This window comes from Alosa sapidissima, chromosome 19 (genome assembly GCF_018492685.1).
Source record: "Alosa sapidissima isolate fAloSap1 chromosome 19, fAloSap1.pri, whole genome shotgun sequence".
In the NCBI taxonomy this organism is placed as follows: Eukaryota; Metazoa; Chordata; class Actinopteri; order Clupeiformes; family Clupeidae; genus Alosa; species Alosa sapidissima.
The window spans coordinates 29,086,466-29,105,532 of NC_055975.1; the positions used below are offsets into that span (position 1 = coordinate 29,086,466).

At 43.9% G+C, this 19,067-nt stretch overlaps 1 long non-coding RNA gene across 1 annotated transcript; it reads right to left on the reverse strand.

The window, feature by feature from the left end:
* Positions 1–368: 368 nt before the first annotated feature.
* On the reverse strand, positions 369–2,935 carry LOC121693423. The gene is made up of 4 exons (XR_006025496.1): positions 2,839–2,935; positions 2,429–2,485; positions 1,345–1,467; positions 369–1,070 (listed from the first exon to the last, which is right to left on the reverse strand). It is a non-coding gene; the product is annotated as an uncharacterized LOC121693423 (long non-coding RNA).
* Between the last annotated feature and the right edge of the window lie 16,132 nt (positions 2,936–19,067).

A 19,067-nucleotide genomic window follows, 5' to 3' on the forward strand; every position in this document is an offset into this window, starting at 1 on the left:
ATGAAATCCTCAAATGTGGACCCATGGACCCTCACACACACACACACACACACACACACACACACACAAAGACATAAACACACACACACACACACACACACAAAGACATAAACACACCTGGTCCATCTCCTCCCTCCTCTGACTCAGAACTGGCATTCATAGGCTGTTTACCCAGTTCATGTGCTTCTCTCGTCTGGTCAAAGTCCAGATATATATTTGCAAAAGGCAGCAATCTGTTGCCTGTCTTTCTACAGTGGAGTGGTGTGTGTGTGTGTGTGTGTGTGTGTGTGTGTGTCAGGGGGTTGCTATGCGATAATATATCTGTCTCAAATACTAGGTTTCTCAATGATATCTGATGAGCATGAGCATTATGTTGTAAAGCAGACACTTTATTTGTACTGTGTCTTTAAATGTACATGGCTTTCAACAAAGACAGCGTATCAAACATTCTTTAACATTTAAATGTACGTGGCTTTCAACAGACAGCGTATCAAACATTCTTTAACATTTAAATGTACGTGGCTTTCAACAAACACAGTGTATCAAACATTCTTTAACATTTAAGTGTACATGGCTTTCAACAAACACATAGCGTATCAAACATTCTCTGATATGACAGGTTATGACTTCAAGTGAACCGGTGCAGAAGGATCTTGACATCTACAGGCTGGAGGTATGACATGGCTCCTGAAGAATCTAAGGTGTGTGTGTGTGTGTTGGGGTGTGTGTCTCCACACATGTGTGTGTGTGTGTGTGTGTGTGTGTATGTGTGTGTTGGGGTGTGTGTCTCCGCGCATGTGCGTGTGTGTGTGTGTGTGTGTATTGGGGTGTGTGTCTCCGCGCATGTGCGTGTGTGTGTGTGTGTGTGTGTATTGGGGTGTGTGTCTCCGCGCACGTGCGTATGTGTGTGTGTGTGTGGGGGGGGGGGTCTTGGACACTCAGGAGGGATCTGGACATCTAAAAGCTGGAGATATTGCACATGTCTGTCTGGCAGCAGTTGGCTTTTATGTAGGGGCTCCTCTGCAGGATCCTGCAGTCGCTCATTTTAATGCACCTGTTGAAGTATGAGACTGGACAGAGAGACAAGCAATTAGATCAGATACTTGATAAATGCCCCAGTTAGATCAGATACTTGATAAATGCCCCAGATACTTGTTAAATGCCCCAAATTGTTTAGTAAGACTTTCTTGGTTGTAATAGTGATAAAATGTGGTTACACACATAAAAAGGCCAAACATGCACTAACACACACAAGCCCACACACACGCACACACACACACACACACACACACAGCCCAACAGAGGTAGTGGTAGAGGAAGCCCTGTAATCAGAGCGGGACTTACAGGGGGAGATGAGGAAGCGGGCGGCCACACAGGCATCCATGTTAGAGGAGCAGGTCTCCGTGGATACGGTACATCTTCCGCCTGGTACCGAAGGAACACAGCGTCTGCACTTCAGAGCACATCCTGAGGAGGTGCGCACACACACACACACACACACACACACACACAGACTACCTTTAGAATTTTGGTAATTTTAGCGAGTGTCTATTAGTAAATCATGTCCTGTAGCTTATGCGGCACTAAATTTGTTTAGATATCAATAAATACTAAAAACAAGCATTCAAGTAACAAATAAATACCATTTAAAACTGTACATCTAAAATAAATACTAAATGAAATGAAATGTATCCTTATTTCCTCCAGTAGGTTAGACTATTTTAAAATATATGTGCACTTAAAATATACAGTAGTGGTATACACTAGCAGAGTTTCCCCTGAGTAGCTAGTGCAACACCAGAGTCCCTGCATTGGCCTCCAGTCTTTAAAGCACTACTTGTTTATAAGTCGCTATTTAGATCAGGACCTATTCACCTCAGGCCTCAGCAGAATGCACCATCCAGACCTCTCAGGTCAGGTCAGGGGGGAAATACTTATTGGTAGCCCACAGTCAGAGCTACATGTGATTTAACTCTGGAACCAACTTCCAGATGACATCACAAATGCCCCAAAATCGACGTAAGACCAAACTGTACCCAGATGACATCACAAATGCCCCAAAATAGACTTTTGACCAAACTGTACCCAGATGCTGTCTGCTAACTGACTTTTTAATTAAAATGACTTTTAATTACTCTACTTTTACCTTTTAGTTATTCTATTTTATGTGGGCTAATTAAGTTTTTAAATATGTATTTTAACTCTTGCACCTTTATGCTTTTATCAACTTATATTCTTTGTTTTTGTTTATGTAAAGCACATTAAATTATCCCTGTGTATGAAATACGCTACATAAATAAACTTGCCTTGAAAAGAGTCAAGTGTGTGAGTTTGATTCAGAAAAATAGATTTGGGCAAGGCTGACATGATTTGGGCAAGGCTGTTCATGCTTTTGTTGCCACTAGATGGCGCTGTCTGAAAGACTCACCATTTGCCACTGTCATCATCAGGAGCAAGGCTACCAGGAAAGCCTTCATTATTTAGTCTACAGTCAAAAGCAAGAAAACACGGCAAAATCACTCAGACAGTGTTCATGATGATTCAAAATAGACAAAGACGTCAGAGTTATCAATATGGCAAATATCAAGACAGCTCATTAGATAGAGAAACAGACTGCAAGAGGGTAAGAGAGAGAGAGCAAGAGAGAGAGAGCAAGAGAGAGAGAGAAAGAGTGATAGAGAGAGAGAGAAAGAGTGATAGAGAGAGAGAGAATTTGAGAGAGAGAGAGAGAGAGAGTATTTGAGAGCGATTTAGAGCAGAATTGATTTAGCATATAAAACAATATTATCAAAACATTTAATTATGGTAACACATCCAGTTTATTAACAGACATGGTACCTGGCTGCTGTTCTGGTCAGGATTGAGAATGTTGTCTCTCCAGATTCTGTTATTGCTCTCTCTCCCACGAGGCTGGCCTTTTATAATCTGTAGTGTGTGTGTGTGTGTGTGTGTGTGTGTGTGTGTGGGTGTGTGTCTACTGAAATTGTGGGAAATTCCCACTGACTCGGTGCTTGCTATGTTTGCCAGGGTCCATACCTGGAACAAGTCATTGTGTTCCATTGCCAGTAACGGTGTGTGTGTGTGTGTGTGTGTGTGTGTGTGTGTGTGTGTGTGTGTGTGTGTGTGTGTGGTGTTAACCTGGCTCTTACCTGACACTGATCTGGCACTGTCTGCGCTCCCGCACTACCAGACTCACCAACAGCTTCATACACCAAGCTGTAAGGATGCTGAACTCTCTCCCTCCTCTCCCCCCTCCACCCTCAGCTACATAATATCCTGGACATTGGACCCACAATGGCCGCCTGCACTACTCCACTTGCACACTTGTACACTTTACAACTTGTTGTTGTTGTCCTGAAAACACAACACTTCTGCTGCTCTTACATAACTTGCACCACTATGCCACTTTCTTTCTTACTTAGGTCAAACAGAACTACCCAAGCCTTTTATTGGCCTGACTTTGCACTAGTATTTTATTGACTGTCTATGCACAATTTCAACCAAATTTTGCTGCTGTTATTTTTTCATTATTATATGTGCCCTCTTATTTACTTATTTACTTACTTTTTTGTTTACTTGAATGTTATGTTTGTCTGTGGACTTAAATTGGTAAAATATGTCTTGTCTTCACCGTGGGATAGTGAGAAACGTAATTTCGATCTCTTTGTATGTCTGGAACATGTGAAGAAATTGACAATAAAGCTGACTTTGACTTTGACTTTGACTTTGTCTGATCGGATTCTTAGCTAGGGGTGACCCGTTGGATGTGAGTCAGATTCTGTTCTGCTCCAAATGTTTAATAAGCTGAGTGGGACTATAGGCACTCTTGATATTCTCATAGACTGGCCCTAATGCACATATCAACACCACTGGCCCTAATGCACATATCAACACCACTGGCCCTAATGCACATATCAACACCACTGGCCCTAATGCACATATACAGCATGACTGGCCCTAATGCACATATCAACACCACTGGCCCTAATGCACATATCAACACCACTGGCCCTAATGCATGTGTTCATAGCTAGTGATGTTGTAGTGTTAGGCCCATACACATACCCTGGTCTTTTGTAAAACCGGTTATTTGCTATGTGTTGTGCAATAATAACAAGGCTCATGTGAACAGAGTCTTATTGTACCAGTCATGACATGTTTGCTGTTTAGTGGAGTTACGCAATCGGGGTTTTTCCTCAGGTCATAGATATCATGAACAGGAAATGCCCTTGTTGCATATTTCCCTGTTGTGAGTGTATGTAGTTTGAATAAAGGTTGGCTAGGTGTGTTTTCTGTTGTGAGTGTATGTAGTTTGAAGAAAGGTTGGCTAGGAGTGTTTTCTGTTGTGAGTGTATGTAGTTTGAATAAAGGTTGGCTAGGTGTGTTTTCTGTTGTGAGTGTATGTAGTTTGAATAAAGGTTGGCTAGCTGTGTTTCGTCAAAAAAAAAACGTGTTACTCTGTCCTGTTTTCTCCCTTTTATTCCAAACCGTGACCAACGCCAGTCTCCCTTCTCCGCAGAACGCATTAAAAAAATAATAAGAAACCTGCCATAAATCGAAAAATAATCAGTTTTTATAATCTTTACATAAGTGATCCGAATCAGAGCTAGTGAGCGGAGCTGAGCCGCGCAAATAAAAAAAAAACGGTCAGGTGTATCTAATCTAGGCCTCTCTTATGTTCAATCAAATTTGCTTTGCCCGCCCGTTTTTTCTGTGCCCACCCATTTGAAAATTTCTGGCTACGCTACTGTTAGAAAAGAAAGTGATAAGTCATACGTGTACTATTCCTACAAACAACTAGATACTAACAATGTAGAGCAAGAATAACCATGTGTTGACACAGTTTCAGTGAGTAAAGATTCATTTTGGAATATTTTGCGGAAACATAAGAGTGTGCGACAGAGAGCAAAGAAAAACGTGAGCAATGTCAATATGCTTCATATCAAGTAGAAGGATAAAGTAAAACTTGGATGTTAAACCTGTATTCTTTAGGCAATTAATCCCACTGATCCATTTAGATTTAGGCTTATTAACGTTGTCAAGCGTGTTTGTTGTTGCACTATCTTTTAAAATAAATGTTCTGAGTGAAATATATTGCCGTTGCTCTAGTTCTTTGGGATTTAAGTTTTCTGTTTAAGGTGACAATTCGTCTTGTAGATTATTTCTCCCTCTTTTAAATTGGAGCGAGCATGGAGTGATTTCACTGGAGCAGGATGATGTTTAAGTGGAACAGGGAGCGAAATTGAGCGGAGCGACCTAACGCGAATTTGAGCGGAAAAGGGGCCGAGTAAACAGCCACCTGCTCTCAGCGCAGTGTTGACTTGCGCGTCTTTTTAAGATGGTGAGCTTAAACGAAGGAAAGCCCTCTAATCGGACGGGCAAGACTGACAAATAGACGGGCCTAGGCTATATAAATAGGCCCGCCTGTGGCTATGAGTATGCTTTCTAAATGATTTAGCTAACTCCATCCCCATCCACTAACTTAGGCTACTATGGCCTATATATCTTTGCAATTTAACGGTCTTGGTTTTATTAGGAAGACATGAATTCTGGGTGGGTTTGGGCATGCCTCAGACCATTGGTTCCCAAAGACTGGGTCGCGACCCACAGGTGGGTCGTAGATTTTATTTGGGTCGCCAGCATAGCCTAGTGACAATTTATGTTGTGTAATACCCCTAGCTTATACCTTATATATTAAGAAAGCTAACAGCTTTCTATTAGGATCTAGTTTGTTAACTACCACAGTCACGAGTTGGGTCGCGATAGTCTGTCATTTTTAAAAAGTGGGTCCCCAGAAAAAAAGTTTGGGAAGCACTGCCTCAGACTCGTGGTGTGAACGTGGTCAAATTCCATCCATATTACAGGGGGGGGGGGGGGGGGGTGCAAGGAGTGGGTAGGAGAGAGAGTCACAAGGGCCAAGTAAACAATAGAAGCTGGGGAATGGCAGAGAGAGAAAGACAGCATGAGAGAGAGAGAGAAAGAGAAGACAAGGAAGAAAGAAAGAGCAGAGAGGGGAGGAGGGGTGTGTGGGTGTGGGTGTGTGGGTGTGTTTGTGTGTGTGTGTGTGTGTGGGTGTGTGTGTGTGTTGTGCTGGAGAAAAGGGTTAGAGAGCAGCGGTGGGGATGATTATGCAAAGCTGGGCGCAGGTTGAGCTGAAGTGGTGGCGTGGAATGGATGGAATTCCATCCATCCAAATTCGCGTGGTCAAATTCCATCCATATTACACAACCAAGCGCGCCGGAAAAAAAAGGGCAGTTGTTTACCACAACACCGACACGGCATCGCGCAGTGGTTCCCAAATGGGGGTAGGCTACTTGAAGGCACTCCAGGGGGTACGTGAGATTTTAACCCTTCGAAGCCGATTGATGCAAAGTGCGTCAAAAAACACACCCTTTCTTCTCTGTTACATTGCTCCGCAACTGTTCAGCGAGAAGCCTTTATCCTGTGATAGAGCAGAAGTGGGGCTTTCCAACGAGACCACGCACTTGTCTGTACGTTAAAGTATGAAGATTAAAAAAAACATGAAATTAAATCATATTTACAGTCTCTGCGTTCACCTGCGCACCCATTACTCTCGTTTGAATTACTCGCGAACCCGTGAACGCATATGGTAAGCATATCAAATGAAAGAGGAGACACAGGGCTATCCATTGGTACATTCTGGCTTATGAAAACAGACAAAGTGACTGAAAAATAATAACGTCATGTACAAAAACCAACTGCACACCCCTTACTCTCGTTTGAATTACTCGCGGACCTGTCATCGGATAGATATGCCACGCATGTCAGATGAAAGAGGAGACAGAGCTATCATTTGATACCAAGTACATCCTTCTGGGTTATAAAACAGACGAAGTGACAGCAAAATAATAACTTCATATAGCTCGACTTAACTCACGTTTTCTCTGTTTTTGTGGCAAAGCATGTTTATAATCCAACGCTATTGAGTGTTTCTCTATGGCAAGGAAATGTTCATAATCCGGTTTTGAGATCCTAGCAAATTCCTTCATGGTATTCAATTCAAGGCTCACATTGCATCCCAATTTGTTCGACAAAGAAACACCTTTTTTGCCTTTATTTTGTTCATGGCAATGCAGTAAAAAGTTGTAGAGAATCATGAGTGCAGACAGGCACACACATAAACTCGGGTCAGGTCAGATCAGTTCGTGTTACAAGTATAGAGCGCAGAAAGGTCATTTTTAATCACTAATTAATGTATAACATGATTACAGTCAAACACAAAGGGAACAGGCACAATTGGGTAACTAATTCTAGTGTCGGATAAACAGTGACAGGTTACTAGCTAACCTTTATGTAGCAAGTAGGTACGTGCAGATCTTTTCATCACAGTCATTAACAAGGCTTGGCTGCGTGCACAGGATGGAATGGAAATTCAGGTTATGCTGGTGTGTCTGTGTCTGTCAATATCAGGCGCAGTTTATTCATTTAGAACTTGTAGCCTAAATCACTCGGTGCGTAAAAAGACGCTACTTGCAGTCCAATCAGCTTGAATGAAACCACAGCACCTAACCACGCACCTACTGTAACATAATGACAATTTTTGTTAGACTTTTAAAAAATTATTATTAGACTTATATCGTAATATCCCACGTGAAAACGTGCGTGAATAGTTGGCCTCTGGAATTTTCAAAATGGTCTCTGGGAACCCAGCCCGAAACCAGATTTTTCTTTTTTTTTTTTTTTGCACCCCCACTTTCAAACTCGTTCCGGCGCCGCTGTACACAACTATACAATAATCTAAACTGCATTCACTCTCGGTGTATAGATCAGGACAGACTTGCGGAACAGGCTGCAGGGAAACAGTCTGACAGCCTGCATAAAGATGGGTATTAATGGTCCAATAGTAAAACAGTATAAGTATATATCTTGTATTCTCAGTGCAATTACCAAAGGGCCCTTAAAATGTTTCTTTTTTAAGCCAAGGAGGATGGCTTGTAACAATGCTAGTTGTCAGCTCTGCCATAAGTAGTGACTGATCACATTTGCACATTTTGTTGTTTTGCACTTTCTTTGCACTGTTTTTGTTAAAATTGCACAAATTACACAAATATTTTGAAATATTTGTATACTGTTGTATAGTTTGTTTGGTGTTATTACTTTGTTAACTGTTATTTTGAGAAGCTGGTTATTTATTTAATATGTAGTGTTTAGTAAATAATTGTTAAATGTACAGAGTCTGTAGTGTATCGCACAAACAAGATGCCAGCACCCACAACCCCCCCCCCCCCCCCAACGGTCGGCAGGGCTGGGACGGTAACCACATTACCGCAATACTGTGTCATGTGACGCCTACTGAGCTTGTCACTGGCATCACCGCAAAAAAAATAAAAAATATATCCGTGAAACATTTGGGAGATTGGACTTCGGACTAGCCGCTGATAATGATACGATACTGATACTGATTCTGATACGTTTTCAACCGTGATATATGCACAAGTGGTATTTTGATTTTGCAATGAAAATTCTTGGTATGACCGTTGATGTGCCCTGTGAGTGGGTGGAAATAGGGCACCCACCAGCCCAGCACCAAACTCCGAGCACGGTAAACAAAATCGGATTTAAGTCAATGCTTCCGTTAAAAACCAAACCAAAAGAGACTTCGCTCACTGCCATGCACAACTGAAAGGCTGAGGAAGTCATTTGTCCCCAGGGCCATTGAACTGTTCAATGCTTCACTAAAGGGAAGAGGAGAGATAGACTTCTCTGCATAGTCTGTCTGCCTCTCCACCCTCTCCATGTTTGATTACTGACTGCCCACTACTGCTTTACTACTGTTTAAATACTGTTTTACTACTGTCCACAGCCTAATGTTTTTACTACTGTTTTACTGCTACACTTTTTTCATGCTATATTAGCACACATGACCAATGGCTTCTACTACAATACTGAATGGCTGTAACCCTATTACCTCAACCTATACTTGCAATGACATAGTTTTTATATTACCTTGTCTACATTATACTTTACTCTCTTATTTGTATATATTATTTATGCTGGTCTCTAGACCTTATTCTTGCACTGTTGCACACACTGATGCACACAGAACTACAGGACTACTGTTGGACTACTTTTTGCACCTTCACCATGACACTCACTCTCTTGAGCACCTCACCATGCGCACAGAACTACAGGCCAGTCCCGGCCCTAACTTAATGAAACATCGGTGAATGAGGGTGCCCACTTGATAACCCCAATGACATGCCGCATACTATATCCTGCTGTTGGATGGGCCATTTGTATTGTGTTTGTGACCATTTGTTGGCGGATTTGTGGGTAGTGTGCTTTTTTAAAGTTAAACTTGAGCAGGGGCTTCTGAATGTGTTTTTACCTTGGATTTTGGCACAAGGGATTTTAACATCTAATCCTGTGTATTACTGTAATGCTGAAGCTAGCGTAGGCTAGTGACTGCTGTGAATAGGGCAGCTGGCAACTAGGGAAAGACCTTGTGACAGCACGGAAAGACGGCTGACAGGAGGAAATAGACCCCGTCGGGGCTACAATGGGTTAGCAGCTCATTGTGGCAGTAACCCAGGCTTCACTAAGCTATGGGCTGCACCCTACTAAGCTACAGTACGACATAATGAAAAAATACCCCTAGAGTCAGCGAGAGCAGGGGCGGAAGATGACTCACTTGTGATAGACATGGTTACTGACCCTGGAACGAATTTGATTATGAGTAAGGAAAACATGTTTGTGGAAGCCACTAGTTCAGAGAAAACTGAGAAAAAGCTGCAGATGTGTGTGTGTGGTTGGCAGAAGGTTACAAGTCTAAAGGGCCTGAAAATTCATCAAGGGAAAAAGAAGTGCTTGGTAGAGGGAACACAGGGTCCCCGCATTGATAGCTATTTCTTAAGAAGTGCATCAAGTCAGTCGGTTGAAGTTCAGCGACAGGAAGAAACCCACAGTTCGCAGGACATCAGCACCCCTGTTGTTGAGGAAAGTTCTAGCACTGAGGCAGAAAGAGAGGCCAGTCAACCAAGGAGGGAGAAGATTAATGGTCATAGGCCTGGGGTTAGATGGCCAGGCGCAGCAGAATGTAAAATGTGGGAAGATGTTAATAGTGGTTTGGTCAGCATCCTGGGTCAGCTCAAGGGGACGGCTGAAAGCAAATTAGAGAAAATGGGAGACATTATTTATAGCTATGGTAAGGAAAGATTTGGGACTATTGAGATATAAAAACGGCAACATGAGGTAGTCAAATCCGCTCCCTTAAAGCTTGGAGCTCTAAAGGAGCTTGAGGAGTATTTAGAGGGAGTGCACAAAGATAGGGAGCGGTTCAGAGAGATGTTACTTCCTGCTGATATCCCACCTATTGGTGAATTAAGTAGCCAATGCGACGATAGTCCACCAAGGTGGAAAGAGGTGCAAGAAGTAATAAAACGTGCAAGGGCCTCTTCAGCCCCGGGACCTAATGGAGTGCCCTACCGGTTGTATAAGAGTGCACCAGATGTTTTAAGATTTCTATGGCAATTGATGAAGATAGTTTGGAAAAAGCAGAGTATTCCCAAGGCTTGGCGGAGGGCTGGGGGAATATTTATTCTCAAAGAAAAGGATGCAGTGGAGATTAATCAGTTTAGGCCAATTAGTCTACTGAATGTTGAAGGGAAGCTTTTCTTCAGTGTGGTGGCACGGAGACTGACAAATTACCTTGAAAGGAATAGATTAATTGATACCACGGTGCAAAAAGCTGGAATTCCTGGCTTCTCCGGGTGCTTAGAGCATACCAGCATGATTTGGCACCAAATTCAATTAGCAAAGCGTGAGAAGAGAGACCTGCACGTTGTGTTCTTGGATTTGGCTAATGCTTTTGGGTCTGTGCCGCATAGTCTGTTGTGGGAGGCCTTTGATTATTTTAGAATCCCGGGTAGCATTAAAAGCCTAGTAAAAGTATACTTTCTGGATATTCAATTATGTTTTACTACAGCTGATTACACCACAGGGTGGCAACAACTCGAGATAGGAATCATGGCGGGATGTACCATCTCCCCACTTGCTTTTACAATGGCAATGGAGGTCATCATTAGGGCCTCAAAATGGGTAGTGGGTGGGGAGAAGTTGCAGGGAGGGCCACGCCTCCCCCCGATTAGGGCTTTCATGGATGACATGACAACCTTGACGTCAACCGTTCCATGCACCAACAGGTTGCTGGATAAGTTAAATAGCAATCTGCAGTGGGCCAGAATGAAGGTGAAGCCAAGTAAGTCTAGGACTCTCTCAATTGTTAAAGGGAAGGTAATAGATAAGAAGTTTGCTATAAATAAAGAGGTGATTCCCACAGTTCTGGAGAAACCAGTGAAGAGTCTGGGAAGGTGGTATGATGCAAGCCTTAGTGATAAATCACAGGTTGAAGACTTGAGACAGGTCACTAGGCAAGGTATTGCAAAAATTGACAAGTCAGGGCTGCCAGGTAAGCTCAAGCTGTGGTGTTTGCAGTTTGGTTTATTGCCTCGGCTAATGTGGCCATTGACAGTTTATAAAGTTCCTCTGTCAAAGGTAGAGAGGTTGGAAAAAATGATCAACTCCTTTGTCAGAAAATGGCTCAGAGTCCCACGCTGCTTAAGCAGTGTAGCCTTGTATGGGAAGGGCATTGTAGAGTTGCCAATATCTAGTCTGACAGAGGAATTTAAGTGTGCTAAGGCTAGATTGGAAATGACTCTTACTCAGTCCAAGGACCCAGTGGTGAGGAAAGTTGCATCCACAGTTAATGCAGGGAGGAAGTGGAACCCAGAGCAGGCAGTTAAGCAAACTCAATCAGCATTGAAGCATAGGGATATAATGGGCCATGTGCAGCACGGGCGGGGGGGTCTAGGGGTGGGCATGAGTAAACCCTTGTGGAGTAAGGCTTCTGCAGGAGAAAAGAGGAAAATGGTAGTGGAGGAAATGCATAGACAGGAGGAGGCTGTAAGATGTACTAAGGCAGTGTCGCAGGCAAAACAAGGGCAGTGAGTGAACTGGGAAGGGATGGAAAAAAATGGATTAAATGGAAAGATCTATGGGGCATGGAAGCTGGTAAGATCAGATTTATGTTAGGTGCTACATATGATGTGCTCCCATCTTCCAAGAATTTAAGTCAATGGTTTAGTGAGGATGATAAATGCATACTTTGCTAGTGTGTGGGCAGTCTCCACCATATCCTATCAGGGTGCAGGGTGCAAAGTCTCACCCAGGGGCGGTATACGTGGCGTCATAACCAGGTATTGAAATGTGTGGCAGCGGCAATAGAGGATAAAAGGAGAGAAGTCAATTCATTAGCAGCTAGTAAAGGGGTAAGGCAAATTAACTTTGTACGTCAGGGGGATAAACCTTGTTCCGCGAAGGCCAGGTGTAAAACCGGCCAGTTGAAAAATGGGGCGGGCTGGGAAATGAAGGTTGATCTTGGCCAGCAGATGGCGGTACCTCCACATATAGTGAGTACTAAACTACGACGCGACGTAATTCTATGGTCGGATTCAGAGAAGATAGTTTACTTCATTGAACTCACTGTTCCTTGGGAAGACAGAGTGGAAGTGGCCAATGAGCTGAAGAGCTAAATACACTGAAATAGCAGAGGAGGCAGCCAAGCGAGGTTGGAGTGCACAATTAAGGCCTATTGAAATCGGTGCACGTGGGTTTGTGGCCAGATCTGCTATTGGCTTGCTGTCTGAATTGGGCATTTGTGGTCGAAGTCTAAGGCAGGTGGTTAGTAACATGTCTTTAGCAGCAGAACAGGCAAGTGAATGGTTGTGGGTAAGGAGAAGTTACCCTTCCTGGGGCGCAAGCTAAGGTAAGCTAACTGGCTCATTTGTTTTGTGTTTGTGATGGACTGTGCCTAGGTTGATGGTACTTGGCTAAAGTTTTTTATGGTTTATGGTTCAGTCCGCATCAACGGGACGGACCCACCTAGCCAACTTAGACCATGCCTAGGTTGGTTAAGGGTATTTGGATGTTTGTAGTGGTAATATGATGGCAGCATGGGGCGTAAGCTGACTGGCTAATTGGCTAATTTGTTTTGTGTAACTTCTTTTGATTGTGATGGGCTGTGCCTAGGTTGATGGTTGGTTGGCCAAGGTTTTTATGCCTATGGTTCAGTCCACATCAACGGGACGGACCAACCTAGCCAACCTTGACCATGCCTGGGCTAAAAGTATTTTGGGTATTGGATATTTCAATGTGGTAATATGGTGGCAGCATGGAGGGGAGTGTCTCCAGGATGCTGGTTTCACTGTTAAGCCTTCATGAGGTGTTGTGGGCCTAACTTAACGAAACATCGGTGAATGAGGGTGCCCACTTGATAACCCCAATGACATGCCGCATACTATACTGCTGTTGGATGGGCCATTTGTATTGTGTTTGTGACCATTTGTTGGCGGATTTGTGGGTAGTGTGCTTTTTTAAAGTTAAACTTGAGCAGGGGCTTCTGAATATGTTTTTACCTTGGATTTTGGCACAAGGGATTTTAACATCTAATCCTGTGTATTAATGTAATTGCTCTTTATTCATATAAATATTTATATTATATTTATATCACTAAGTTTATTTATGGTTCTATTTGAGCATGTATTGCTATTTATTCATATAAATATTTATATTATTTATATCACTAAGGTTATTTACGGTTCTATTTGAACTGTGGGTTACATCCTCCCCTCCTTTCCTGATTCACGTCCCTGTGCATCCTATTAGCAGCTACACAGTCATCACTCTATGTCACTTCCAGGAGTTTGGCTCATTTAAAGAGTCTGAGATGACTGCACTCAAACTCTGGAACAGTGACTGCACTACTGTGACTATGGGGTTTCCTAAGTGGGGGTAAGTCAGTCTCTGTATGGGTTGTCTGTGTCTACTGGACTTTCTTAGGTGGCTTCCATTCTCTCTGGCATCTTCCTCTGGATTTGCATAGGGTTATTCTCTCCTGGATTCATCTCAAGTAAGGCACTCTCTGGATTCTCGTCAGGTAGGTTGTTCTCTGGATTTTCATCAGGTATGTTGCTCTCTGGGTTCTCAAAAGGTAAGTCATTCTCTGGATTCCTATCAGGTAAGTCATCCTCCTCAGGTTTCAGAACAGGTAAGCCTAAGACAGGACCCGTCTAGGCCTCTCCTTTGTGGCTTCTTCAGTTTCAACTGGGGTTAAAGGAAGGAAACCACAAGGCAGTAGCAGATCTCGATGGAGGGTTCGTAGTGGACCGTCTCTGTTCTCAGGCCTAACAACATAGACTGGGACATCTCCAGATTGATTGACAACAACATATACACCAGATTCCCATTTGTCTGCCAACTTATGTTTGCCTCTGAGGCGAACATTCCTCACCAGGACTCTGTCTCCTTCCGTCAGCGTGGACTTAACAACGTGTTTGTCAAACCTTGCTTTGTTGCGATCTGCTGGTTTTTTTGCGTTTTCTGTTGCTACCTTGTAGTTGCTTCCAGTCGGGATATCAAGTCGCGGACATACTGTGAGTGAGAACCTGGCTTGTAGTTGACAGGTAAGCCAAATGCAAGGTCTACTGGTAACCTCGGTTGTCTCCCAAACATCAGTTCATAAGGGGTGAAACCAGTGACTTCACTTCTAGTACATTTGTAGGCATGTACTAAAGGCTTGACATACTCTTGCCAGTGACTCTTCTTCTGGTTCTCTAGGGTGCATGCTCAAAAGGGTCCGGTTGAAGCGTTCAACAGGGTTACCTCTTGGATGATACGGAGTAGTTCGTATCTTCCGGATGCCTGCTAGGTCACACAGCTCCTTGATAGTACGGGACTCAAAGTCTGGACCTTGATCACTATGGAGTCTTTCTGGGATGCCATAGTGGACGATGAAGTGGTCCCATAGGCATTTGGCAACAGCCCGAGCCTTCTGGTTTGAGGTGGGAATGACCACTGCATATTTCGTAAAGTGGTCCGTGATGACCAGGATGTCTTTGGTACCACTAGAGTCCGGCTCCAGGGTGAGAAAGTCCATGCACACCAGCTCGAGAGGTCGTGTGGCTGTGATGTTCACAAGAGGTGCAGCTTTCTCTGGTGAGACTTTACGTGTCGTGCAGCGGTCGCAGGTCTTGATCTTGGCCTCTACCTCAGCTGACATTTTTGACCAATAGAAGCGTTTGCGGACAAGGTCAAGGGTCCGGTCTATGCCCATGTGGCCCATGTCATCATGAAGACTCTTCAGGACTATGGGTCTCAGATCTTCAGGCAGCACAAGCTGGTAGTGAGTCTGTGCACCCTCTTGTCGCTTACGGAACAAGACGCCATCTAAAATGTCCAGCCTGTTCCACTCTCTGAAGAGGAGGGAGAGCTCAGGGAGTTCTTTTCTGAGAGATGGTGGAGGTTTTTCTCCCAGCTCCAGCTGTCTAAGCACTGCACTGATGCAAGAATCCGCCCTCTGCTTCTCCCACATTTCAGTGGGTGTCATCATCGGGATGATGTTCACACCGTCAAGCTGGCATTCCTCTTCAAAGCTCTCTGGAACAGCATTTGGATGGTGAGCAAGCAACATAACCAAGGTAGTGCCAGGTGATGTTCCTTCATCATGAACCAAGTGCTTCTCACAGATGGCTTTAATGGTGCTTTCATCCATTTCTGTTGACAGGTGTCTTTTTGTGAACTGCTGTATCCTCTCAATCTCTTTTCGGGATGAAGTGTCATCAGATAGCCTACCGTGTGGACGTCTGGACAGCCCATCTGCGTCCTGATTCTGCTTCCCAGCCCTGTACTGAAGCTGGAAATCGTAGGTTGACAGATCAGCTAACCACCTGTAACTTGTGGCATCAAGCTTGGCAGATGTAAGTATGTATGTCAACGGGTTGCTATCAGTGACAGCAAGAAATGGGCATAGAGGTAGTCTTGGAATTTTTCTGTAATTGCCCACTTAAGGGCAAGAAATTCCAACTTGTGGGCAGGGTACCTGCTTTCACATCTTAACAGACCACGGCTTGCATAGGCGAAGGCTCTCTTCTGCCCTTGTTGCTCCTGGTAGAGTGCCGCACCAAGACCTGAAGTGCAGGCATCTTCAGGCAGTGGTCAACTTCTCGATGAGAGTGTCAAAAGCTGTTTGGCAAGCAGGGGTCCATCTGTCACCGAAGAGGTCTTTTAGATTGTGGTACTTCTCAGTGTTCACTGTGGTCTTAAAGCTTTTTCTCATAGGTGGATATCCGGCTGTGAGGCCATTGAGAGGCTTCACAATCTTTGAATAGTCCTTAATGAACCTACGGTAGTAACCGCAGAATCCCAAGAATGCTCTCAGTTCTTTCAGTTTAGTTGGTCTTGGCCAGGTTTTTAAAGTTGTTATTTTCTCTGGGTCTGTTTCAATTCCCTTCTCAGACACAATGTGTCCTAGGTACTTCACGGAGGTCTGGAAGAACTTGCATTTCTCGGGTGATAACTTCAGGCCGAACTCTTTCAACTAGTTGAGCACTCGCATCAGTCTTTCCTCATGCTCTTGTAGTGTTGAGGAGAAGACGATCAAGTCATCCAGGAAGACGAGGGCCTGCTTCATGTTCAGCTCTCCTATGCAGCGTTCCATGAGCCTCTGAAACGTGCTAGGGGCATTTGTTATCCTCTGAGGCATCCTGTTGAACTCGTAGAATCCAAGTGGACAGACAAATGCAGTTTTCTGCTTGTCCTTTTCCTCCATTTCGATCTGGTAAAACCCAGATTTGAGATCGAGCACCGAGAACCACTTTGATCCAGTCAATGCTGAAAAGGAAGATTGGGTAAGGCATATGAATCTTTGATTGTCTGCAGGTTCAGCTTCCTATATTCCACGCAGAGTCTGACGTCCCCATTCTTCTTCTTGACGACCACAATCGGCGAGGAGAAGGGTGACTCAGATTCACGGATGACTTCAGCATGAAGGAGTTGCTGGATGTGGTTTCGTACAGCCTCAATGTCCTGTGGGTGTATAGGCCTCGCTCTGTGCTTAAAAGGTGTCTCGTCACTGAGCTTTATGTGATGTTTGATCTTGTCAGTGCGGCCAAAGTCAAGGTCGTGCTGCGCGAACAGGCATGGAGCTCAACTTTTCAACTATTCTGTCTTGCCACTCGCTACATATTGGAGAGTTACTGAAGTCAAATTCAAGCTTTGTCTTGGGGATCAGGTCTGTTGAGGGTTTGGAGCCAAGAATTTGAAGAGACTGGGCACTATTGATGGCATAGATCTCTGCTATCACAGCTTTAGGGGGTAGAGTTATGTAGGGCTGGGCGATATGGACCAAAACTGATATCCCGATATTTTGGGGCTGATTGGCGATATACGATATCGATACGATATTGATATTTCAAACAGAAAGAGCGAAGTGCTTGGTATATTCACTCAACACAACAATTATGACAACACAGTTTTAATTATATTAATTTCAGACTGCTCTAACAGAGCTGTGCAAAAAAGTGTAAACAATAACATAGGCCTACAATAGGCATAGGCTACAGTTGCTCTGATAAAGCTGTGCAAATAACAAAAGACCAAAAGTTGACCCTGACTGACAACGCAGGCCTACATTGTACTGCACAATGCAATAGGCTATTTTGGGCACAACAATATTGAAAAAACCTGCAGTTTTTTTACCTGTAAGGGTTTGATAGGGCCTAGATGACAAGCAAATGTAGACTATGATGGCCTAGACATGTTGCTATCAACAACAAAAATAGTTTTAAACAATTAGGCTACTTAAACAACGTAACTGACTCACTCATCAAGAGTGTGATAGACGCAACCGTCGTTTTGTATGCGTTCATTTTCGCATGTTTCTGTTCGTAAGAAAAATCCCTATGCACGATTGAATGGGGTTTCAGGAATCATTAAAAAATGATGCCCTAACTGCTCGCGAGTCGCGTGCATATCCTCTTAATAAAATCAGCGTCTAGGTTGTCTCCCTGAGGACTAGATCTGCTACTGTATATCGCTAAACGCAAGCATTCATCTGTGTATTTAAATTAGCTAGGCTATGTACCAAAAATGACATTTTACCGTGAGTCGAAGAGCTGTAAACAGTGTTGTAACTTAAATCTGCGTGTACAAAACCGCTTGGAGCTCCAGTGGAATTTTGATTTCATAACGAGAATTCTCGGTCTAGCCGTTGATGTGCCGACGGAATAGGCATCAGCACCAACCTCTGATCAAGGTAAACAAAAACTGACTCAGTGTCCATCATGTTTGAAAGTTTGTAGTGCTGCGAGGGAGAACGTGCACACGCAAGGGGCGCAGTTGAGCAGAGCTGCGGCTATCTGAATGGTCTGAACACAGTAGAGCAAGTGGCTTTGATAAAATGGCCCATTATTTGACATAATACCGGTATTACGATATTGTCTCAACTACATATCGTTTTCAAAAATATATCGGTCGTAGTCGTAATACCGATATATCGCCCAGCCCTAGAGTTATGTCATGGTCTGACTCATTCTTCAGAATGACTGGTAGGCGATGGGGCTGCTTAGATGGCAGGTTTGCTAGCCCGTCAGTTACCAGTATGCCACCTGGTAACGAAAATGCTGTTGGCGACTCTACCATCACCCACTGACTACCATTAGTTGTTCTGCAGCTCACCGATCCTTCAAAGACTCTTGTCTGACCGGCAGCAATGGTCTCAGCGTCTCTGCTGTGTAGCCTCACTTTCCCCATGCTTGAATCAAAAGTGTGTCTTTGTCTGGCTCCTAGAGTTTTTAAGACTGCTCTGTAGCCATATGGCAGTGACTGATAGCTCTGAGGAGTGACATCTGCATACTGCTCATAGAGGACATCCAAAGCATTTGTTCCTACTAGCACTGATGACACAGTTGAGCGCATATCAGGTACAATCAGCGCTAGTGTAGCAACTCCATGGTGTTCTTAGGGAAGCTGGTAACTTCGATGTAGCCAAGGTAAGGCACTTCCTGACCATTTGCTCCCTCCACTTCAAGTAGGTCACTTAATGAGTGGATGGGAAGATGAGACAGGGTTTCTTGATAGAAGGAGTTTGGGATCGTTGTGACTTGAGAGCCTGTGTCTAGCAAGCAGCTGCATTCTCTGCCACCTATGGTCACTTGTGCAGTGCACCGTGCCCCAACCAGTCCTTTGGGCAGGGTTGCTGACTGTCTCTTGGT